The sequence below is a fragment of the Podarcis gaigeae genome, assembly GCF_964106915.1.
Source record: "Podarcis gaigeae genome assembly, chromosome: 17".
Lineage (NCBI taxonomy): Eukaryota > Metazoa > Chordata > Lepidosauria > Squamata > Lacertidae > Podarcis > Podarcis gaigeae.
This window is the reverse complement of record NC_139694.1, coordinates 40,254,591-40,280,182: the sequence shown is the minus strand read 5'-3', so window position 1 is coordinate 40,280,182 and position 25,592 is coordinate 40,254,591. Positions and strand designations below refer to the sequence as shown.

Here is a 25,592-nt window from a genome sequence, read left to right as displayed (position 1 = left end):
AACATAGATCAGGACCCACCAGCCACTAAGACTTACTCTGACACCTTCCCTCTCTTTCTCCCTTCCAATCTTCTTAAATCTCTCCTGTTTCAGGGAAGGTGTTGGTGTAACCCTCAAGAGCAGTGTTTCCAAAACTTGGGCCTCCAGCTGTTTTTGAACTACAATTCCCATCTTCTCTGACCACTGGTCCTGCTAGCTAGGAATGATGGGAGTTGCAGTCCAAAAACAGCTGGAGACCCAAGTTTGGGGAACACCATTAAAGCAGAGCAGTGGTGGCTAGCCCTCAGTTTGGGAGCCTAATCTGGCCACCCAAGCAAATATTTCTGCTCACCCCATCAAGTTTGGTGGCAGCAGCAAAGGAAAAAAAGATCATTTGAGGACTGGACAGGGAATGATCACGCCTCCTCCTTATGCCTCTGTCCAGCTCACCTGGAGGAGCTGGGCTCTGTGTGTGCCTGTGTGTGACCTGCATGCTGGTGCATGGAAGGGGGTGTGTGTGAGGGTGTGGGGTGGGCAACCCACCACTGGCATACAATCCCTGGAAAGATTTGCCACACCTGCTCTACAGGAACTAAACTCAGCAGTGTAGGGTGGAGAAGGTGCCAAGCTGAGGAGGCACAAAACAGCAGCAGCAGCAACCAGAAGAAGAACTGCACCAAAAGGAATGATTGTGAAAATAAGAAATGGGGGGGGGGGGACTCCAAATGTGTTCTTTGCTCAGGGTGCCATATTACCCAGATCTACCCCTGAACCCAGATACATGTAACCATCACCTATGTTCTTCCTCTTCCACATTTGCATCTATGTTAACCTCCCTCTTTTCCTTGGAACAGGCATCTGTTGTTGTTTTCCTTGCTCTTTTACCTATTATTCCTTAAAGCCCCAAGTACACCAATGGTGCTTATTTATCTGTGTTTCCCCCCTTCTCCCTGGACCCTAAAGGCAGGGCTTAGCCACACTTAGCTGTTGCCCTGCTCTTCCCAGGCACAGACCTGCACTTTAAAACTCTTGTGTCCAAGCATCCTGCTTTTTTTGCTCCAGCGTTTTCCCATTGAAAACTCACTTTTTAGTGCTCAATCAGAGCAAACCTTAATTCAGGCTTTCTGGAGCAAAACAAAGGGGCTCAGATGAGGAGCTTTAAAGCACAGACTGTGCCGGAAAGAGCCAAAGAAAGGTAAGGGTGGATAAGCCTGCAGACAGGTTGATCAGTAGACGACAGAGTAGGAAGGGAGAAAAATGAAAGAAATCCCTCCATCCTCTCTCCAACCCTTCCTGGCTGTCTGAATCATAATTTTCCTGCTGCATGCCAGCTCAAAGCAAGGCTAGCTTCATAGGAGTTGTGGAAGTTTATTTCATTGTAAATTGAGAAGGATCTCATGCTGGCCAAGGGAAAAAGAATGGCGCTGCTGCCATCCTTCAGCCTGTTTCCAAAGATCCCCTTTCTCACACACAAAGGTACAGCAGGAATTCTAAGTATAGTAACTCCAAAGCTGGATATTTAAACCCCTGACCATGTTCCATGGAGGTTACTTGCCCAGTTACTTGTCCAAAGATGGCTTCATCATAGAGGGAGTTGGGAGCAGCAGAAAGCAAGAAAGACCTGGATAAAAAGCCAAATAACAAAGTTGTGTTCTAATATGCAGCAATGAGAAGCACAAATTAAGGGGGGGGGTATATTTATAGCTACCATAAAGCTCACTCAGGCAGCATCCCCATGAGCTATGATTCTGTAGCAGACAGAGACACGGATCACTTGGGGGCCAACACATGGGGGAGAAAGAGAACAAACATTTATTTAGTCTTCTTTAAAAACTTGGAAGTTCCCTGAGGTGACACCAAGCAGAGACCCAGCTCAATACTTCAGAAAAGACTCTCTTGCCTGATGTGTGAGCCTCACCATCAAGGAGCACCCCAGTGCAGGGGCGTGGGAAGGTCCACCCCGGGTGTCGTCCTTGAGGGGGGTGACAAAATGGCACACTGCGGGGGTCGGCACTTACCGTGGGGCCTGGCCTGCAGTGCGCCTGAGCCACGCATCTCTCCTGGGTGTGACACGGTGGCTCTGGGCCCCGCGCTGCCTGAAACAGCAGCATGGGGCTTGCGTCCACCAGGCGGACTCCATGGGCAGTTCGCCACACTGCCCCCCTGGGCGGATCGCCACAGCACCCCCATGCGGTGCCCCCATGTGCAGATTGCCACAACGCCCCCATGGATGGATCACCCTGCCCCCACCACTCCAATGCCGGAGCAGCTAGCTATGCCCCTGCCCCAGTGCAGCCATCCAAGAAGCAGCCAGAGGGAAGCTACTGCAGTGGTATTCCCATCTGCACTGGCAGTGGGAAATGGGCCAACACAGGGCGGGCTAGATCCTGAGTCAGCCCTCCTGCCATCCATCCAAGACAGTAGCAGGACCAATCTGGGTCTCTTTGCTGCTGCAGCCCAGCAAAGGGCCATGCTGTCCTCTGCCTGCCCCTTTCTGCCTTGTCTGGCGTGAGCTGTGGGTGTGGTGGCAGCTACACCATCCCATTCAACCCTGTGCTGCCAGCTAGGGATTTGGACTGCCACCTTAAACTGCTAGATGATACTATGTGGAGAGGGGAAGTTGGTAGACTGGGGGAATTTGCTGCAGCTGGGCCAGCTAGTGGGAGTTCTCCATCCCCTCTCTCCAGGCACAAACACCTCTCCTTGCTTGCCTGACGTGTGGGCCTGAGGGTAAGAGCCACAGAGTAAGGTGATCATATTTAAAGCACATTATGTCCCCTGAAGACTCATGGGAACTGTAGTTTACCCCTCACACAGCTACAATTTCCAGCACCCTTAACAAACTACAGACCGCAGACTTTTTGGGTGTAGCCAAGTGTATGGAGTGGATCTGCCCAAAGCAGTGTTTTTACTGCTGCATTTAGATAACTTAACAGTGCAAATGCCCCACTGAGTTCAAGGGGACTTCAGGTAAACATGTTATAGGATTGGAGCTTAATTGCTAAGGCAATGCTATGTTCTGTGTTTATTCTTCCAATGTTATTCATACATTTACATTTTCTCCTGGAGATAATTTCAAAAGTTGCCATTCTAAACAGATGCAAGGGCTATTGCTCCAAAGTTTTTGACGAAGTCTGATTTATGCTAGGTGAGAATTTGGCCAAGTTGCTTTGGTGCAGTAAGGCCAGCCAATTAGCCATCCCCTTTGATCCAAAGGTACAATAGCTGCAAATCCAGTTCATTTTGCTCAATGCAGATTTACACCAGTTGGCAAATCTGGACCTGATGGCTCCAGTAGAACCAGACTAGATAACCCTGTCTAGCAAATTGCACCCAAGATACCCAGATAATTCCCTCCCTTCTATGCTGGGTTCATCTGCGTCCCCAGATGCTTCGAGGCTCAGCTCTCCAAGGATTTCTACTGTCTTTAAGAAAAACCCCGTGTGGTTAATCATAGAAGAGAATGGAGCTCATTAGACGTTTGTTCAGGAACCAAGTTAGTTAGTGAATATTGCAGCTTATATCTGTCTATCATGCCTCCATTTGTGCTCTCCTATTATTATTATTATTATTCTTACTGAGAATTTCCACCAAATAAAGTGATTTTTTTAAAATGATGGAAGTTGTAGTCTAGCAACATCTGGAGGGCCGCATATTCTTACCCCTGATTGCCTATTAATTGACAGTTCTTTCTGTGTGCCAAATCCAAAGTGATAGCAGCTTGAGCAAAGAAACTCTGCTTGCAAATTTACTATAACAATTTGCTGGAACATACAAATAAAATCCTTATCTGCTTTCTTATTATCCCAAAATCCCAGCTTTCAGAAAAGAAAGTTAAGACCTTTCCAGATGTTTTCTAGTCAGGTATTGTATCTTAAAGGAGAGCTAAAGTTATCGTGATTTGCTTTTAGTATAATTACCCCTAGACCCTAGGTTATCTTGAACATTTGTTAATGGAGAATCTCTTTGGTTTCTGGAAAATAGATTGCTAACAGGGTAGGAGTCTGGGGCCTCTACCCTGGGCATATTTCTTCTAATATCTGCATTAGGGCCAATATAATGAATCTTCCCTTCTTGCCTGCTGGAGCATTTCCAAATATTATTAAGACAGGTGACAGAGGCCGGAGCAGTGCTGTTTTTGAGGCGGCCTGTGCTGGTATGCCATACTGCCACCTCTTTTTCTCCCCACCACCATCCCAGAGGACCTTTTAACAATCGCCAAAGCACCTTCCAGGAAAGTGCCCAACTATCATAAAAAGGTCACACCAGATGTAGCGTTCCCAAAGCAAGGAAGGATTGGACTCTGATTAATAGAATACACATGAGGCTTGACCAGCAAGACTCTGGGAGGGGTGCCAATAATAATAATTCCTGTCCACCCCTCGGGCCAGGTCGTTTTATTCACAAAAGAACTTTTTACACAGTGTTTGTAAGAACCAATCAGATTTCCTCTGAGCATTTCAAAACCCCCACATGGGACAAAGTCAGATTAGATCAGAAGAAATTTTGTTAACTACAAAGACTACTCTGAGCATGCATACATATCTGGGAGTAAACAGGACTAGAAAGGAGGAATGCATCCAGCAAACCCGGAGGTCAGAAACAAGCAGTAAAGGAAGGAAGGATGGGTAATATTTACCATCTCTTTGTGAGCTCTCTTCCTGGCCCAAAGATCTATCTAAAGATTAAACTACATCAAAGTAACCTACTCTCTTTATGTACTGAGGATGCCTGATGAACAACTGGTCTGTGTTCTGGAATGCTGATATGTGCCTGTCAGGCAGAGAAATAGGACAGTAGAGAAAATGGCCAGAGATGCAGAGCCTTGTGGGATTTGATCAGAAATTATTGTCAATGAATCAAACCCAGTCAACGCAATGCTTTCATTGTGGACACAATGGCTTGATGCATATTTTATAATTCCTCATAGTAATCCCATCTAATCACTACACCAGAGCAGCTGGTTAGAGTTGGCTGATAATGCCAAGGTTAAACGTTTGATCCTCATCTGGGACAGCTGCATATTCCTGCATTGCAAGGGTTGGACTAGATGATCCTGAGGGTGCCTTTCAACTCCACAACTCCATAATTCCATAATTCTGCAGCTTCTGGTCCTGCCTCCTCTGCTTCGATGTCTGAGTCTGAACTGCTCCCTGCAAGAGGCATTCCTTGCTCACTAAAGCCTGTTGCCTCTTCAGCATCCAACCATCCCACCCCCCATTCTCCCTCTGATCTCTCCTCAGTGTCCCACCACCAATCCCTGGGCTCTGAGCCTTCTTCCTCTGAAGCATCTCACCCCTCATCGTCATCCACCTAGTCCCGGACAATGTGGAACTGATATAGGTATGGATATTAATGAAGCTAACTGGGAAAACGCATGATCCATTTTTGTCTAAATTGTGTGAAGAAAGCACACAGCATTTTAACTTAGCAGTTTGAGCCTAGCTGCCCATTTTGTTGCTGTGCATCTCAAAGCTTCTGCTTTACAGATGTATTCCAGTATTTGCAAACATGTAATATCATGCTGGTTTCTGCTTCTCCCTCAACAGAAAAATGTCACAATGGACAATCAAACAGTCTTTTCTGAATTTATCCTTTCAGGTTTCTCTGTCAGTGCAGAATACCGAGGCATCTTCCCGTTTTCCTAACCATGTATCTGCTGACTGTACTGGGAAATGTGCTTATTGTCCTGCTCATCTGCTCTGATCCTCCTCTCCTTTCTGCTCCCATGTACTTCTTCTGGTGGATGTCACTGTTCCCAAGATGCTGGAGACCTTTGGAGACTCTGGAAGTGTAGACATCTCCTACTGGGGCTGCCTTACCCAGATGCATTTCTTCATTGCCTTTGGCAATATTGACAGCTTCCTCCTGGTTTCCATGGCAGATGACCAGTATGTGGCCATCTGCCATCCATTGCACTATGCCACTGTAGTGAGTCATAAACACTGGCTCTTGTTAGTCCCAGGCTCCTGGGGTCTCCCCAATGTTTACTGCTTGTTCCACACTCTTTTGACCGACCAGCTCTCCTTCTGTGGTCCCTGGGAGGTTTCCCACTTCTGTGACACTTATCCTCTATGCATCTCTCCTGCTCTGACACTCATTCTACCCAAACGTTGGTCTACGCATTTGGCAGCATGCTGGTGATGACTCCATTTTTCTGCATCCTGCTGTCCTACATCGGGATTGTAGGTGCCGTGCTTAAGGTACCTTCAGCAGCTGGAAAGAAGAAGACTTTTTCCATGTCACTGTCATGACCCTCTTCTATGGCAGCATCATTGGAGTCTGCTTCCAGCCATCCTCCACCTCCTCAGGTGAGAGGAGGCAAGTAGCCACTGTTGCATACACGTGGTCACCCCCATGCTGAACCCTATGATCTACAACTTGAGATGAAGACAGCCATGAAAAGGCTCTTTGGTAAGTTTGGACTGGTGACCACAGGCACTTCAGCTGAACAGTGGGTTGCTAAATGAGAATTCATTGAAATAGGGGGTCTTTCACTCATTGATTTGCACAATGGTCACACTAGACCATGTTGGCTGCATAGATGGAGAATGGCAAAATAGATAAGATGCTGCCTCAAGGAGAGTTGTTCAGAGTATGCAAATTCAACTGCACAGACAGCTGTTTATCAGACAGACATCTTCAAAGATACCATAAGAACAACTGTTTTTAAATCCTTCCTATATATGTCTGTCTATTCCGAAGTAAGCCCCAGGGAGTATATTGGGACTCCCAGGTAAGTATGCATAGGCGTACACCCTGTCAATATTGCTGGAAGTACAATTTCCAACATGCTTGGATGCAGGCTGGATTTGGAATTCAATAGCATCTAGACCAGGGTACCACATTGTTTGCCCTTTGTGTATAGAATTGTGTATAGAATTGCAGCCTAATACTTACAACAGGGATGGGGAACCTGAGGTCCTCCAGACTTTGGTGACTCCAGCTCCCATCATCCCTGATCATTGGAGCTGGAGTGTGACAAGATCTGGAAGGCCACCTGTTGGGTACGCAGTGGTCACGCCCCTACAGAACCCTTTCATCTACCCCCTGAGAAACAAAGAGATTAAGGTTTCTCAGCTAGCTTAATAAAAAATCTGAATGTTTAAAAAAAAAATTAATGAAGCCAGAAGACAGAAAATCAGAAGTTTTCTTTTTTGTATCTTTCTCTAGTTTTTGTTTTAAATCTTAGCTTCTTTCTTTCTTTCTTTCTTTCTTTCTTTCTTTCTTTCTTTCTTTCTTTCAACCCTTTTTCTGTTTCTCTTCTTTCTCTTTTCTTTCTTTGAAGTCCTTTGGGGCTTTTATTAAGGTCCAGAGATTGTATACTGATGGGGGTGGTAAATGGTTGATGGAGGGCCCTGGATGGGATACAGAGAAATGTTGGTCTCCCTGGGTAATAGGCTGGGAGGAGAAAGGAAAGATCCCAGGTGAGACCCAGGAGGAGCTACTGTCCTCTGTGGGTGGAAAGAGCTAAGCCATGGGTAGGCAACCTTCGGCCGGGGGCCGGATCCAGCCCAATCGCCTTCTCAATCTGGCCCACAGACGGTCTGGGAATCAGCGTGTTTTTACATGAGTAGAATGTGTGCTTTTATTTAAAATGCATCTCTGGGTTATTTGTGGGGCACAGGAATTTGTTCATTATTTTTTTTTCAAAATATGGTTTGGCCCCCCACAAGGTCTGAGGGACAGTGGACTGGCCCACTGCTGAAAAAGCTTACTGACCCCTGGGCTAAGCCTTACTTTTAAGAGAGGACTCCATATTCAGCTTATTCAAGTTGTAATTTTTGTAGCTACTACTGTATCATGGAATTTTAAAAAATAAATTAAAAAAAACTATTTTAAAAATATGAATAATAAAACTCATTAAAGAGCTCACCTACTGGAATTAACCTACCCGCTAACTCCTGGATTAACACTGGCAACACACATCTTGAATATGCACAGGTCTTGCTATTTCTTAGTTCTAACATCCCAACCTTAATTAAATACTAACACTAACTTAATCCAGAATTCAGGATGTCTTGCACCCACAGATTCATAACAATATTTTTATCCAATGTGAAGAAGAGTGGAAAAGGGAAAAAAGGGATCTGTTGAGTTTTTGAAATGCATAAAAGCATATTACAAAGCAGATAAGGAAAATATTTGATGCAGGAAAACAAAGACAGTGTCAACATTAGAAAAAAAGAAACTGCCAATGGACTGTCCTGGTGGTTAAAGGAAGAATGTTTGCAAGGCAAAGTTTGGGCACAAGTCAATAAGCTTTGATATTGATAAAGATTGGCAGAGATTTACATTTCCAGCAGGAAAAATAAAGATACATTGTTAATTGTATTAAACCTTCTGGGAGTTATATACAACAAGAATATAATTAAGTTATGGTTTTACTCCGTAGGCACCATCTCCATAGAGAGACTGTCCACCCCACCCAGAAATTTACAGAAAGCTTTAACTTGCCTGTGTGTATAGTTGTTATAACAAACTAATATTGCCACCGCTCAGGAATTTTGGAGCTAAAACATGCTGCTGTTTCCAGCTTCCATGTAAGACCCTCAGTTGAGGAAAAACACCTTCATTCCATAAGGTAAGTCACTTGTGGCTAAGGATGGAGGAATCAGTCAATTTTGGGTTCCTATTTATCCCAGTCCTGAATTCAGTTTGAGATTCAATTTCTTTCACTTCCTCATTATCCCAAAATAGATGAGATACTTCTCTTGGTTATTTGATTATAGAAGGATAGAATTTTAGAGTTGGAAGGGACCCCAAGGGCCACCCCATCCAACCCTCCGCAATGTAGGAATCTCAACTCCAGCATCCGTGAAAGGTGGCTCTCCAACTTCTGCTTTAAAGCCTCCCATAGAAGGACTCCGTTCTACTGTACAATAGTTCTTACTGTCATAAAGTTCTTCCTGATGTTTAGTAGGTATCTCTTTTCTTGTGACTTGAATCTATTGGTTTGGGTCCTCCCCTCTAAAGCAGGAGAAAAAAAGCTTGCTCCATCCTCCATGTGAGAGCCCTTTAGATATTAGAAGAGGCTATCAATTCTCCTCTCAGTTGCCTCTTTACCAGGCTAAATATACCCAATTCCCTCAACTGTTCTGCAGTAGACTTGGTTTCCAGACCCTTGATCATCTTGGTTGCCCTCCCCTGCACATGTTCCAGCTTGTTAATATATTTCTTAAATTACCATGCCCAGAACTGGACACAAGAACTTCTCCAATCTATTAAGGTCATTTTGAATTCTGGTTTGGTGTCTGCGGCATTAGCTCCCCCCCCCCCCCCCGTTTGGTGTCATCTGCAAATTTAATGAGCACCCCCTCAATAGCTTCATCCAAGTTGGGAATCCCTCATTCCTAATGATTCAAAGTTGGTGGATACTTCTCTGTTATTTCACTCAGAAGTAATCCAGTCTTAAATCCAGTTTCTTCCTCCATTGAGGGCAAACACCTTCATTTCATGAGGCAAGCCACCTGTGACTAGAGTTTGGTGAATCTGTCCATTTTGCTTTATCTTAGTTCCTGGTTATTCCAGTTCAAATTGCCCCATTCCCACATCACTCTGTGATTTATTTTTTAAGCTCTTATGAAAATTTACACACATATCTGTGCCCAATTTGAATATTATGCTCATTTGTGCTGGCAGTTTTCAGATACTGTATATAGGAGAACTGCACCTCAAAATTATGAGAAGTGGATATTTTGAAGGATATCTGCAATTTGTTTGCATATGAGGAATGGTTGAGGGACCTGAGTATGTTTAGCCTGGGAAAGAGGGTCCTGAGATGACTAACCATCAAGAAGAACTTTCAGACAGGAAGAGCTGTTTGGCGGTGGAACTGTCTCCTTCGGGAGGTTGTGGACCCTCCTTTATTGGAGATTTTTAAACAGAGGCTGGGTACTTGTCATGGATACTTTAGCTGAGTTTCCTGCATTGCAGGGGGTTGGACTAGATGACCCTTGGGGTCCCCTACAACTCTACAATTCTATGATTCTATTATTCTAATTCACATCAAAATGCACACCAATTTATCCCCCATTCTTACTTGTAGCCCTACTTAGAAAATAGCTGGGCAGCCTGTTATGTAGTGAAGTTTCACCCTGGGCCAGCAGGGGGATACTGTATATAGTTTTCGTTTTATAAAATTTTTATTAATTTTCCAATTTTAACAACGAAACAACACCAAACAATGCAAACAACAACAAACACAGACACTGTCAGAGTTGCCTCTAGGTCCCAGCTCACAGAGGACCAACGCTAGTCAGTAATAACGTATAAAAGTCTTTATTGAAGATTAGTTTCCATTTCCAAACCGCAGCGTGCAACTCTACGTCTTAGAACCTAGACCGGCGAAGCTCCATCTGAGTCTCCGCCTCCTAGACACCAGTTTAAGACTCTAGCCTTACTCCACCTCTTCCGTTGTTCTTTCCTCCTCTGGGTCCTTCTGCCCCCTGGGGTTTCCTCCTTTCTGGACTCTTCTGACGCTGACCCCCCTGAGTCTTGCCCCTCCTTCCGGCGGGCTTTAGGACCTGGCTCCCTATCCGGGCTACCTGCTGTGCCGCTCGCCTGTACATTTGAACTTGGCGCGCGCGCCCAGCCGGTAACCTTCCTCCTGACCGTTTCCCCGCTCTCCGATGGAGGCGTGGCCAATCCTGACTCATCTCCTCTCGCTGGTGGTGAAAACACTGGTCCCGATGCCTGGGACTCCTCCCCCCCACTGCGCTCTGGTGGGGAAGCTGGTCCTGATTTCCAACTGCTGCTCTGGGAGTCCCCGCTGGCCCCTTCCTTCTGGGGTTTCCCCCTTGGCACCCCCCTTGCCCTGGCCATCGGCGCTCCCTTCTGTGAATCTTCCGATTCGCTGGAGAGGCTCATGGAATCCCTCTGACCACTGTCACCGCCTACGCTCCCCTCGGATTCCTCCCCCTCGCTCTCCATTTCCTCCCTCTCCTGTGCCTCTGCTCCTGACCCCTGACAGACACATACATACATTTTGCTTTCTTAACCTCATTTTCATAAGCCTCTTTTCTCGGACTTCCCCGTACCTTCCCCTTTTTGCATCCTAGTTTCAAAATTTTTCAGCAACCCTTTTAGCCAATTATAGTTTAACTTATTCTCCTTTCAATTACCCTTTAAATCAAAAGATATATATAGCTGTAATTATACATCTTCCTTTCCCTTAACACTTTAACACTCCTCAATTTTATAGCAATTTTTAAGATATGCTTTAAACTTCTTCCAATCTTCCTCCACAGTCTCTTTCTCTTGGTCACGGATTCTGCCGGTCATTTCTGCCAATCCCATAAAGTCAATCACTTTCGCCTGCCACTCTTCCAGCGTGGGTAGCTCTTGTGTCTTCCAATACTTTGCTAGAAGAATCCTTGCTGCCGTTGTGGCGTACATAAAAAAGATCTTATCCCTCCTTGACACCAATTGGCCGACCATACCCAAAAGAAATGCCTCTGGTTTCTTATGAAAAGTACATTTAAGTACTTTCTTAATTTCATTATAAATCAGTTCCCAGAAGGCCTTGATCTTTGGGCAGGTCCACCAAAGGTGGAAAAAGGTACCTTCGGTCTCATTACATTTCCAGCATTTATTATTGGGCAAATGGTAAATCTTCGCGAGCTTGGCTGGGGTCATGTACCACCTGTAAATCATTTTCATAATGTTTTCTCTTAAGGCATTACAAGCCGTAAATTTAATACCTGTGGTCCACAACTGTTCCCAGTCAGCAAACATAATATCATGACCTAAGTCCTGTGCCCATCTAATCATGGCTGATTTTACTGTCTCATCAATTGTATTCCACTTCAACAGCAAGTTATACATCCTTGATAAATTCTTCGTATTGGGTTCTAGCAATTCAGTTTCTAATTTCGATTTTTCCACCTGGAATCCAATTTTCCTGTCTTGTTTAAAGGCCTCCATTATTTGAAAATAATGGAGCCAATCTCGTACCTTGGACTTTATCTTCTCAAAGCTCTGTAATTTAAATTCACCACTTTCTAGTTCTAAGATCTCAAAATATTTTGGCCAATTAGTTCTCATATTAAGTTTCTTCACCTCTTTAGCCTCCATTGGTGATAGCCACCTGGGCGTTTTGTTTTCCAACAAATCCTTATACCGAATCCAAACATTATATAGTGCTTTCCTGACAATATGGTTTTTAAAACCCTTGTGCACTTTAACCTTGTCATACCAAATATATGCATGCCAACCAAACATATTGTTAAAACCTTCCAAATCCAGAATGTCTGCATTTTCAAGTGGTAGCCAATCTTTCAACCAGCAGAAAGCTGCCGCTTCATAATACAGTCTTAAGTCCGGCAGGGCAAAACCCCCTCTTTCTTTTGCGTCGGTAAGTATCTTAAACTTTATTCTGGGCTTTTTGCCCTGCCAGACAAATTTAGATATATCTTTCTGCCACTTCTTGAAACAATTTAATTTATCCACAATTTGTAGTGCCTGAAACAAAAATAACATTCTAGGCAACACATTCATTTTAACCACTGCAATTCGGCCTAACAAGGAAAGCTTCAGGTTCGACCATATTTCTAAGTCTTTCTTTATCTCTGTCCAGCACTTATCATAATTGTCTTTAAATAAATTCACATTTTTAGATGTCATATTAATTCCCAGATATTTCACTCTTTTTGCCATAGTTAATCCAGTTTCCTCTTGGAACCTCTCTCTTTCCACATTTGTTAATTTTTTCCCCCAAACCTTAGTTTTTTGCTTATTCAATTTAAATCCTGCAACCTGACCAAAAACTCGAATTAATTCTAAAACTCTTTTTGTACTAGTGTCTGGCTCTTGTAAAGTCAAAACTAAGTCATCTGCAAAAGCCTTCAATTTGTACTCTCTGGCTCCGACCTGGACCCCTTTCACCAGCTGGTCCCCCCTTATCATATTCAACAAAACCTCCAGGACTGATATAAAAAGTAACGGGGAAATTGGGCATCCCTGCCGTGTCCCTTTTTCTATGGAAAGTTCGTCAGTAACCACATTATTTACAATTAGTTTTGCCTTTTGTTCCGAATATATTGCACCTATACCATTTTCAAACCTCTGGCCTACCCCCATCCCATGGAGATTCTTCTTCATAAAATTCCAAGAGATATTGTCAAAGGCTTTCTCCGCATCCACAAAAATCAAAACTGCCTTTGTATTAGTATTAACTGTCAGCATTTCTATAATGTCAATTATATTCCTTACATTATCTGATAAATGTCTACCCGGGAGAAAGCCTGCTTGGTCCTTTTGAATCTCCTCCACCAACACCTTCTTTAATCTTTTTGCCAAAATGTCTGCAAATATTTTGTAATCCACATTAAGTAATGATATAGGGCGATAGTTCTTGATCTGTTTCTTATCAGCTTCAGTCTTTGGTATAAGTGTAATGAAAGCTTCTGTCCACGATTCAGGTGCCTTTCTCCCCTCTAATATTTCATTGCAAACCTCCTTAAACGGCTGTATTAACCATTCCTTTAGTGCTTTGTAATATCTGGAGGTTAGTCCATCTGGTCCTGGAGATTTCCCTAATTGCATATTTTGAATGGCCCCCTCTATTTCTTGCTCAGTTATCTTCTCATTTAAAACCATCTTGCTCTGTTGCGAAATTTTTTGTAATCCATAGTTCTTAAGAAAATCTTCCATTTCTCCTTCATTTTCCGGCCCTTGTGCATACAGTCTTCTGAAATAACTCTGAAAGCAGTTACTAATCTCATTTGGCTTAGAGATATTCTTTCCATCCACTTCCAAGCTCGTGACCGTATTCAATTTCTGTCTCTTCTTCAATTGCCATGATAGAAGTTTCCCACATTTGTCTGCTGATTCAAATGTCCTTTGTCTCATTTGCTTGATTTTCCATTCTATCTCCTGATTCATCAATTCCATATACTGCATCTGGTAAAACTTAATTTCTCTCAAAATCTCATGAGACTTTGGTTTTGACCTCAGTTTCTTTTCACTTTCTTTAATTTTATCCAGAATCCTGTCTTTCTTCTCATTTTGTTTTCTCCTTTTTAAGGAATTCTGCTGTATTAGGCAACCTCGCATCACGGCCTTGCTTGCGTCCCAAATCACTCTTTTCTCCACTTCTGTCCTCAAATTTATCTCAAAATAGTCCCTCAAAGTTTTTTGAGCCTTTTTGTAAACTTCTGGATCTCTAAAAAGGGTGTCATTCATTCTCCATCTAAAGGAGCCAGCTGTTGTTACCTTCATTTCCATCTTTACCGCGTTATGGTCGGAGCATGTCTTTGGGCAGATTTCCACTTTTTTTATCTTTGGAGCCATTCCACTAGTAATCCATATTTGATCTATTCTTGTCCATGTCATCTGTGACTCTGAAAAGAATGTCCCCTCTCTCTCGAGAGGGTTTCTTGTTCTCCAAATATCAATCAGGTCCATGTTTTCAGTCATTTCAAAAAAGGTCTTAGGTAATCTCCCATCCTTAGAAATCACCTGTCTTTGTGCTTTGTCCATATTTGTAGAAACGACAACGTTCATATCTCCTAAAAGAATCACCTTATAATCCAAAAAGTCCATCAATGTCTCATGCAATTTCTTATAAAATTCTGCCTTCCCTTCATTTGGTGCATATATGCCAACTGTCAAAAACTTTTCTCCTTGGATCTGTATTTCAATTGCCAAAATTCTTCCATGTTCATCTTTAAAGATCGGTTTTGGGTCCAATTTCTCTTTTACATAAATCACCACACCTCTTTTCTTGACTTTATCTGATGAAATAAACTCTTGTCCTAATCTTTTGTTTATAAGTAGTCTTCTATGTGCCCTTGTCACATGGGTTTCTTGTAGACAGATCACATCCAATTGTTCTCTTTTCAAAATATGAAAAACTTCACATCTTTTTCTGGGAAGATTCAATCCGTTACAATTCCAGGTTAGGAATCGCAGAGACATTGCTGGTTAGTTTCCTCCAGCCGCACCCTGTGGCTGTTCTTCTTCCGTTGGTGACTTAAGCCCAAATGTCAAGTTTCCCAAGTCTGTGTCAGATGTCGAGTTCAGCACTCCTTTCACCAAGTCCTCCTCGTATCTGTCCAGGAATTGTTCTTTATCTTGTACTGTTCTTATCTTGACTTTCTTTCCTTTGAAATTAAAAGACAGACCTTGTGGATATTCCCACCTAAAAGGTATGTTGTTCTTTTTCAGCAGGTCAACCAAGTTCTTAAAGTAGGTTCTCACCTCTAGAATATATTTTGGGATGTCCCTGTAGATTTGCACAGTAGCGTTTTCGATCTGAAGAGTTTTCTGGTAATGCAAGTTTAATATTTTATCGCTTTCCTCTTTAGATCTCAAAGTTATCAGGCAATCCCTTGGGATCTGCCCAATGTGAAGGCGGTTGTTATCTCAAATTCTTCTTCCTCTAGGTTCACCTGCCAAAATTCCGAAAGTTCTTTTGTGAGAAAGTCCACTAGACTGTCCCCTTCACTCTCTGGAACAAGTCTAAGTCTCAAATTCTTCTCCTTACGCTGCATTTCCCACAAAGACAAGGTCGCCTCATGTTGGTCAAGCTTCTTACAAACCGGTACTAAGTTTCCCTGTGTGGATTCTGCAGTAAATTTAGCTTCTTCCGCAATTTTCCTGATAGTAGCGTTTTCTTGCACCAATTTATTTATGGTCTCTGTATTAGATGTGATGCTTTTGGTGTTTAAATCTAATTTTGCTGTAAGTTCTGTCAATTGTTTAGTATTTTCCGTACTCTGCTTAGTCAGATTTTCTAAAGATTCATTTATTTTAAGCAGTGCCTGTGTCACTGAATCCATGAATGCAGATATTCCTTTTTCCTGTCCAGCTGCGCCTGTTGGCAATAGTCCTGATAGAGAGCCCCTTTTCTTTTGTGCAGCTTTAGCTTTGGATCTTGTTGCTATCTCATCTACAGGGCCGCTCATGTCCCAAGGTCGTTGACTACAAGTGCACGATCAACAAGGCACTTCAGCAGCACGCTTATCCGGTTCCTGTTGTCCAACATCTGCTGCATTCCCTGGGTGAGGGTAAGGTCTTCGCTAAGCTGGACCTTGCCCAAGCCTATCAACAACTGCCAGTCGATGATGCCACTGCTGAAGCCCAGACGATCGTCACCCACCGGGGGGCATTCCGTTGCCGCCGGTTGCAGTTCGGGGTGAGTGTGGCTCCTGGCATCTTCCAAAGCCTTATGGAGCGTCTCCTGCAAGGGCTTCCGGGCGTGGTACCATATTTTGATGACGTCTTGGTGTCTGCAGACTCACACCAGCAGCTGTTCGAGCGCCTCCGTGCCGTGCTGACCAAGTTCCAAGAGGCCGGGCTCAAGGTAAAGAGGGAGAAGTGCCAGATCGCCGTTCCACAGGTAGAGTTCCTGGGCTATCTTATCGATGCCTCCGGCCTTCACCCGACCACATCCAAGATCCACGCTATCCAGCAGGCCCCCACCCCAAAGAAGAAGACGGAGTTGCAGGCGTTCCTGGGGCTGCTGAACTTTTATAACATGTTCCTGCCCCACAAAGCCACAGTGGCTGAGCCTCTTCACCGACTCCTTAGCACTAAGACGCCTTGGGCCTGGGGTCATCGGGAGACGGCGGCCTTCAACGCGGTCAAGGCTCTCCTTTCATCAGACAGTGTGCTGGTACAGTACAGTGAATCCAGGCCGCTGGTCCTTGCCTGCGACGCCTCACCTTTTGGCATCGGTGCTGTCCTTAGTCACCGTTTTCCAGACGGAAGAGAAGCACCGCTCGCCTACTTTTCCAGGACGCTATCTCCGACGGAACGGAATTACAGCCAGCTCGACAAGGAGGCACTGGCACTTGTGGCTGGAGTGAAGAGGTTCCATGAATACCTCTATGGCAGGACGTTTGACCTCATCACTGACCACAAGCCACTCCTGGGCCTCCTCGCCGGTGATCGTCCAACTCCACCGGTCCTCTCGCCACGCATGCTGCGATGGACTGTTTTCCTGGCTGCCTACCACTACCGGCTCATCCATCGCCCGGGGAAATCGATGGGCCATGCCGACGCCCTCAGCCGTTGCCCTCTTCCAGCATTTGTGGAAGACCCGGCTCCAGCTTCATCGCTCCTTCTGATTGAAGATCTTCCGGCAGCGCCTGTATCGGCTGCCACTGTGGCCTCCGCGTCTGCCCAGGATCGCACCATCAGCCGGGTGCTCAACTGGGTGTGGAGGGGGTGGCCACAAGGGCCTTTTGCATCAGAGTTCCAGCCTTTCGCAACCAGACAACATGAACTCTCAGCTCATCGCGGCTGTCTGCTGTGGGGAGACCGCGTCGTGATTCCCCAGGGACTCCGTCAGCGCGTCCTGAAGGCTCTGCATGTTGGCCACCCGGGAATTGTCAAAATGAAGGCGTTGGCTCGGTGTTGCGTCTGGTGGCCTAATATGGACGATGCCATCACTGCCTGGGTGTCCGCCTGTCAAGCGTGCCAAGAGTCGAGGCCTGCACCACCGGCAGCTAAGGGACACACCTGGGAGACACCAAAGACACCCTGGTCGAGGGTGCACATCGATCTGGCTGGCCCCTTTCTCGGCCGGACCTTTATGGTAGTGGTGGACGCCTATTCCAAATGGCTGGAGGTCGCCCTGATGCCCTCCACCACTACCGAAGCTGTCATCCGGGTGCTGCGAGGCCTGTTTGCAACACATGGGTGTCCTGATGTCCTTGTCTCTGACAACGGACCGCAGTTCACATCAGGCACATCTTTTGGGACTGGGCATCCGCCATGCCCTAACGGCACCCTTTCATCCATCCAGCAACGGGCAAGCGGAAAGAATGGTGCGCTCGGCAAAAGAGGCACTGGCGCGCCTGGACCGGGGAGACTGGCATGAGTGGGTCGCCGAATACTTGTTCGTGCAACACATCACCCCTCATGCGGCCACAGGGCGGAGTCCTGCTGAACTGCTTATGGGCCGCCGCCTCAGGTCACCGCTCGACCGGCTACACCCGGACTTTGCCGTGGCTGAACCCCCAGGCTGTGCCAACACGCCACGGTCATTTGTCCCAGGAAACCAGGTCTTTGCCCGGAACTATGTGGGGGACATTCCTTGGGTGCCAGCCACAGTAGTGGGAGTCACTGGACCTCGCTCGTACCAGGTGGCACTCGAAGACGGACGCTTGTGGCGACGGCACATAGACCAGCTTAGGCGCAGGGTTGGGGACTTGGACACTACCGAGATGCCCCCAACTGCGCTTGCGGCTCCAGAAGAGACACGTACAGATGGCGAGGCCCCACCTATACCTCCCTCACAAACTGCCAGCGTGGAGCCGAACCGAGCCGCTTCAGAGGGTCTGCCAGAGTTACCACAGACTCAGACCACTCCACTTGCGGAGGCTCCACCCACAGCAGCGGATCCAGGGGAGTAGGTTCCAACGCCACCTAGGGTCGCACCACAGCCTCAGCAAGAACTGTGTGGCCCTCCGGATTTGGCTACCAGTCCCTGGCGGTCTGGCAGAGTTCCCAAGCACCCAACTTATTTAAAGGACTATGTTGTTGGACATGTATCACTGTTGGTCTAAGTATGGGAAATGTAACCGATATGCTTTTGTGCCTAATTGAACCATTATGCGTAGTGCTGTATATAAGGAAACCATTACGATTGTAACTAACGCCTTATCTCGGTGGGGAGGGGTGTTATGTAGTGAAGTTTCACCCTGGGCCAGCAGGGGGATACTGTATATAGTTTTCACTCAGGTCTGTAGATAGTTTTCCCTCAGGTCCGCGTCAGTTATTTTAGGCGGGAACTCTGGGCTGTTGTTGCTACAATGTTGACAGCCGGCTGCCTATAAAAGCAGGCCGGCTGAGCTGTTTGCAGTCAGTTCTATTCCAGCTTACGAAATAAAGAGCTATTTGGAGAAATCGCTGGTCGTCGGCTATGTCAACCCACAACTTAACACAGCCTGTGACCCTGCAGATGTTGCTGGACTCCAGCTCCTATCAGCCTCTGCCAGCACGGCCAAGAAATTGACCAGAGCTTCACTCGGTTTGCCTCCTCTTATTCTTGCCAACTTAACCATACAAGTCATTTCCCACACCTTAGAATGTCAGGCTTCTATAGATGGTGGTACAAAAATTTCCCCATTTTGACTAACAATCAAAGTAATAATACTAATATGGTATACCACTCAGAGTGGCCTGGAGGGAAGGAGTCATGTGTTGTTAATAATGCATTCATTTAATAATAATAATAATAATAATAATAATAATAATAATAAACATTCCCATTGTGTGGTTCAATATCATCTGGCAATCACCCTACCCTGCATCACTGTCACTCATATTCAGACAAATGGACTGTTTTATTGTTGCTTACCAAAAGCGGAACCCTAAAGCATGGAAAGATATTCCTCAGGGGTCAGAAATGGAGGACGCGGCACCTCTCACTACTGGAGTGCAGCTGGGTCAGCCCTGAGTCGAAGCAGCCTTGAGAACCAGCTGCAGCAGATGCCATGACAGGCATGGAGGCAGCGGCCATAATGGGCGACAGCTGGAGGGGCTCAGGGCGGCAGCGGCAGTGAGCTGTGGCGGAGGAGCCTGGATCTGGTCCCTAGGGGACCGCCTCACCAGGCCTCATGAGCAGGCCGGCCGTGAGTCAGCGGCGTTGCTTGTGGGTGACACATGGCTCTTTCCTCATCAGTTAGCATTGTGGAAGCAAAGAAGAGCCTTACGTTATTTTAAAGACTACCAGTTTTATTACAGCATAAACATTTGTGGACTGGAGCAATGGTTTCCAAACTTTTTCCCACCACAAACAATAGAATATAATGTAAGAAACAAACGCAATAAAAATTTAAAATCAATTTGAGCATTTAACATGAAGGGTGTGTGCTGTCTGCCATCTTCAATTACAAATCTAGAGACATGTTGCAGATCACCTGAATGAAGCTCACAGACCACTGGAGTCCACTTTATCTGATGAAGTGGACTTTTATCATGAAAGTCTATGCAATTCTTTTTTTGTCTTTAAGGCATCACAAAACTTTTGTTGCCCCCCTTTTTTTCTGAAACAGGTAAACATAGTTACCCCTGGAAGCTGTTGCCCTGAGAAGCACCTTTTGAATGCTACTTGTGCCTCTCAGGGTCGTTTTTAAATCCAAGAAACACTTTAGTCAGTGGAGGCTGTACCTTTGTGTTTTAAACTAAAGCAATGCAAGAGGCATTTGTAGGACAACGTGAAAACACACTCCTCCTTCTCTGTCTTGCAGGCCATGCACAGCCGCAATGAAGGCCTTGGAGGTTCTAGGTGCATGGAGGGTAAGACTCATAAAAACTAGGATCACAGACAAGATCAGGGAGGGGCTGGGTGGGTGTGGGGCCATGGGCTCTGATCTCCATCCCTTTGGGAACAACTCTCTCAAGTCCTTGCTACACAAACTGAAAAAAAGGACAGAAGGTGCAGCTCTGTTACCCTGCTGCATCACACAAATCTCATCTTCCCCTTTTGGAACAAGGCTCACACCCACATAATACAGGTAAAGCATTCCTATACCACTTTAAGAGTCATGTCATCCTGCAAGGAATTCTGAGAACTCTGGTTTGTTAACACTATGATATAGAGTTGGCAGAACCTCCAGAACAGATTTAGGGGAGTGCAGGGAAGGAGAAAGCGAAAGTTCCATTACCCAAGGAGAAATCCTTGTGTTGATGAATGTTCTCCGTAGTTTATCACGGAGCCTCCAAGTGTCCCTATTTTCCAGGGACGTCCCTAAATTAGAGAAGCCATCCCGGTTTCTGATTTGATCCCGGTTTCTGATTTGATTCCTTAGGACATCCCTATTTGCATTGGATAAATGTTGGAGGGTATGGAGTTATCCAACCCCTGACCCATCTGAAGACAATCCTGTATAGGGAAGCTTTTTGTATTGTTTAATGTTGTATTATGGTTTTATATATGTTAGAAGCTGCCCAGAGTGATGGGGGTAGCCTAGTAAGATGTGTGGGGTATAAATAGTAAAATTATTGTTATGAAATGGGATGTCTCTATTTTAGTCGGAGAAATGTTGGATGGTATGCATCATTGAATGCAGCCTTTGGTTTGGTGCATGTATCCCAGGGGTAGGAATCCTAAGGCCCATGGGCCACAAGCGGCCTACGGGGGTCGTTTAACCAGTCCACAAGCACCCCCGAACTGAGCCTCCCGCTCGGTGAGCGCCCGCGTGCTGTGCTAAACCGGCGCAGCACGGCACAGGGACTCACTTCCGCGGCACCGGAAATCGTGTCTGCGCAGACGCCGGAAATCGTGGGCACGGGCACACAATCCGGCCCCAAATTCTTCAGGTCGGGCATTGTTTTCAGCAGAGGAAACACAGCCCAGAATAACTAAGGAGATAGTACAAGAATACTTGGCTAGTTTAGATGTATTCAAGTCTCCAGGGCCAGATGAACTGCATCCAAGAGTATTAAAAGAACTGGCAGATGTGATCTCAGAACCACTGGCAGTCATCTTTGAGAATTCCTGGAGAACAGGCGAAGTCCCGGCAGGCTGGAGGAGGGCAAATGTTGTCCCTATTTTCAAAAAGGGGAAAAGAGAGGACCCAAATAATTACCGCCCAGTCAGTCTGACATCAATACCAGGGAAGATTCTGGAGCAGATCATTAAGCAAACAGTCTGTGAGCACCAATAGTCAGCATGGATATCTGAAAAATAAGTCATGTCAGACTAACCTGATCTCGTTTTTTGACAGAATTACAAGCCTGGTAGATGAAGGGAACGCAGTGGATGTAGCCTACCTTGATTTCAGCAAGGCATTTGACAAGGTGCCCCATGATATTCTTGTAAAGAAGCTGGTAAAATGCGGTCTTGACTATGCTACCACTCAGTGGATTTGTAACTGGCTGACTGACCGAACCCAAAGGGTGCTCATCAATAGTTCCTCTTCATCCTGGAGAAGAGTGACAAGTGGGGTGCCACAGGGTTCTGTCTTGGGCCGGCCCGGTCTTATTCAACATCTTTATCAACAACTTGGATGATGGACTCAAGGGCATCCTGATCAAATTTGCAGATGTCACCAAACTGGGAGGGGTGGCTAACACCCCAGAGGACAGGATCACACTTCAAAACGACCTTGACAGATTAGAGAACTGGGCCAAAACAAACAAGATGAATTTTAACAGGGAGAAATGTAAAGTATTGCACTTGGGCAAAAAAAATGAGAGGCACAAATACAAGATGGGTGACACCTGGCTTGAGAGCAGTACATGTGAAAAGGATCTAGGAGTCTTGGTTGACCACAAACTTGACATGAGCCAACAGTGTGACGCGGCAGCTAAAAAAGCCAATGCAATTCTGGGCTGCATCGATAGGAGTATAGCATCTAGATCAAGGGAAGTAATAGTGCCACTGTATTCTGCTCTGGTCAGACCTCACCTGGAGTACTGTGTCCAGTTCTGGGCACCACAGTTCAAGAAGGACACTGACAAACTGGAACGTGTCCAGAGGGGGGCAACCAAAATGGTCAAAGGCCTGGAAACGATGACTTATGAGGAACGGCTAAGGGAGCTGGGCATGTTTAGCCTGGAAAAGAGGAGGTTAAAGGGTGATATGATAGCCATGTTCAAATATATAAAAGGATGTCTCATAGAGGAGGGAGAAAGGTTGTTTTCTGCTGCTCCAGAGAAGCGGACATGGAGCAATGGATCCAAACTACAAGAAAGAAGATTCCACCTAAACATTAGGAAGAACTTCCTGACAGTAAGAGCTGTTCGACAGTGGAATTTGCTGCCAAGGAGTGTGGTGGAGTCTCCTTCTTTGGAGGTCTTTAAGTAGAGGCTTGACAACCATATGTCAGGAGTGCTCTGATGGTGTTTCCTGCTTGGCAGGGGGTAGGACTCGATGACCCTTGTGGTCTCTTCCAACTCTATGATTCTAGGGATCTCCGCTGGAGTGAACCAGCCTGGGCGGGGTAAACCTTGCCAACCTCTGATATATTCATTCACCAGGCACTAAAAGGAGTTTTTACTTGTGCAAGAATCAACAAATAGGGAGTTGACCCTGCATAGAACTACAGTTCACCCCAGGTAGTGGGGTTGTTGACCTTGAGCCAGACATCCTGGAGAGTGAAGTCAAATAAGCCTTAGAGAGGACTTCTGGGTTGGCGCCATCGCTGAATGGCGGACTCCGTCCGAGCTCCGGAGGGAGCCTGCTCGGCAGGGGCTGGGTCCTACTGCGCCGGCGACGCGGGGACCCTCAAAAACCATGGGCGCTGAAACCCATGGACACGGTGACTCGGTTGGCACCTTTTGCGCCCCCCCGACCCGCGAAGGAGCCTTTTTAAAGGCTGCGGAACGGGTGACGGGGGGGGTGGTGCTTTGAGTCCTCCGCTTCCCCTGCCGAGCGAAGCCGCATGCCATTCGACGGAGAGCGCTGACTTCTTCTATTGAAAGAAGAATAACCCGTGAGTAATTGGAACCTGGACTAAAAAGGGGGATAATTTTTTTAAAAAAATTCGGAGCGAGCGGGGGAGGTGCAAAAAGGAAGTCAGCCCCCCCCCCCCAGTTGTAGAGGAGTTAAAGTAATGGATTTGACAACTAAGATCGAGCGCAACCCTATTTTGACAAAATTATTAACTTCGCGATGGAAAATTATAAGACTGAGCTGGAGGAGAAAAGTGGAATTGAATTAAAAAACACACACACACCCCCGGAATCCTGGGAGCGATTTGTGAGAGCGCCGGGAGAAGAGAAAGAGAGGTTTTGACAGCTGTCAAAGAGCTGTCAAAGTGGAAGAACAAAAATGAGAACTTTGTTACGAGGACTTTGCCGGTTACATTTGTTATAAATTGGATACAAATTGTTTAAAACAAGGAATAACAAGTTATTTTGACTGGTGGGTATGATCTGGAAGGGAACTGGGTTATTGCAATCCACCTAGAGGAGCTGAGGGATATTACAAGTATTGTTGGCTTGGAATCTGAATAGAACTTTTTATCTCCTGGGAAACTGCAGAAATGGAACACTATTTTGTCTACAGAGGTCTACACACTAAAGGAGACAATAGATTTATCTATTGAAGAATGGAAGGGACTTGGCATAATGTTTTGTTCCTGAATAACAGAGCCTCTGCAGAGGAATTAGAAGCTTTTGGAATTAGAACATTTGTGCAGGAGAGCAGGAAAAAAAAAGAGGAGGAGAGAGATCAACAAGAGCAACAAGAACAACAAGAATTGGATAAAGTTGGAAGTGGGAACATTTGGGACATCCAGATTTGAAAGGTCTAAAGAAATAAAATTGGAGTTTTTACTCCTAAATATAAAAATCTGGATGGAAGAAATGGGCCTTTTTGAGATAGACTCCTTCCAAGATTGGACATTCGAAATTAAAGATGACTGGTAAAGGACTATGGCCTAGATAGATGTGGGAGCTCCAGGAAGACATCAGACGTTGATGAACATTGGGAACGCAACCGGGAAAGGGGGGAGGGAAATTTGGAATCCAAAGGGCGTAAAATTATATTTGATTATTTTAATTATATTTTATAATTTTATCTTAATTAATTATATTTGATTATTTTAATCTGTATTGTATATTAAAGGGGGGAACGCGTGGAAGGGAACAGGTCGATTTTAGGGGATGGGAAAATATTTTTAAAATTGGGCTAATGATAATAAGTTCAAAATCTGGGATAAGAACTTGCTGAATTTATTTGTAAGAATTGGAATACAAGAGGGGGAGGGGAGGGGAAGTCCTGGAAATATGTTATTGAAAATAAGATTTTAAATTGGGATGTTTTGTTTTTTTTATTTTGTTGTAATTGGAAATTTCTAATAAATATTATTTTTAAAAAAACAAAAACAAATAAGCCTTAGAAAGCATTGCTAATAACAAGGCCAGTGGAAGTGATGATATTCCAGCTGAACTATTTAAAATTTTAAAAGATGATGCTGTTAAGGTGCTACACTCAATATGCCAGCAAGTTTGGAAAACTCAGCAGTGGCCAGAGGATTGGAGAAGATCAGTCTACATCCCAATCCCAAAGAAGGGCAGTGCCAAAGAATGCTCCAACTACCGCACAATTGCACTTATTTCACACGCTAGCAAGGTTATGCTTAAAATTCTACAAGGAAGGCTCAAGCAGTATGTGGACCGAGAACTCCCAGAAGTGCAAGCTGGATTTCGAAGGGGCTGAGGAACCAGAGACCAAATTGCAAACATGCACTGGATTATGGAGAAAGCTAGAGAGTTCCAGAAAGACATCTACTTCTGTTTCATTGACTATGCAAAAGCCTTTGACTGTGTTGACCACAGCAAACTATGGCAAGTTCTTAAAGAAATGGGAGTGCCTGATCACCAAATCTGTCTCCTGAGAAATCTCTATGTGGGACAAGAAGCTACAGTTAGAACTGGATATGGAACAACTGATTGGTTCAAAATTGGGAAAGGAGTACGGCAAGGCTGTATATTGTCTCCCTGCTTGTTCGCAGAATTCATCATGCGAAAGGCTGGGCTGGATGAATCCCAAGCAGGAATTAAGATCACCGGAAGAAATAACAACCTCAGATATGCAGATGACACAACCTTGATGGCAGAAAGTGAGGAGGAATTAAAGAACCTTTTAATGAGGGTGAGAGAGGAGAGCGCAAAATATGGTCTGAAGCTCAACATCAAAAAAAGGAAGATCA

The 25,592-nt window shown here is 45.3% G+C and overlaps 1 protein-coding gene across 1 annotated transcript in view; it reads left to right on the top strand.

Moving 5' to 3' along the window:
* Positions 1-21,879, top strand: part of LOC310834974 (intercellular adhesion molecule 2-like) — a 105,323-nt gene extending 83,444 nt beyond the window's left edge. Inside the window, exon 7 of the mRNA XM_083719595.1 lies at positions 21,660-21,879. The gene's annotated coding sequence lies outside the window, so the exon portion shown is untranslated. The remainder of the gene's footprint in view (positions 1-21,659) is intronic.
* The last annotated feature ends 3,713 nt before the right edge of the window (positions 21,880-25,592 follow it).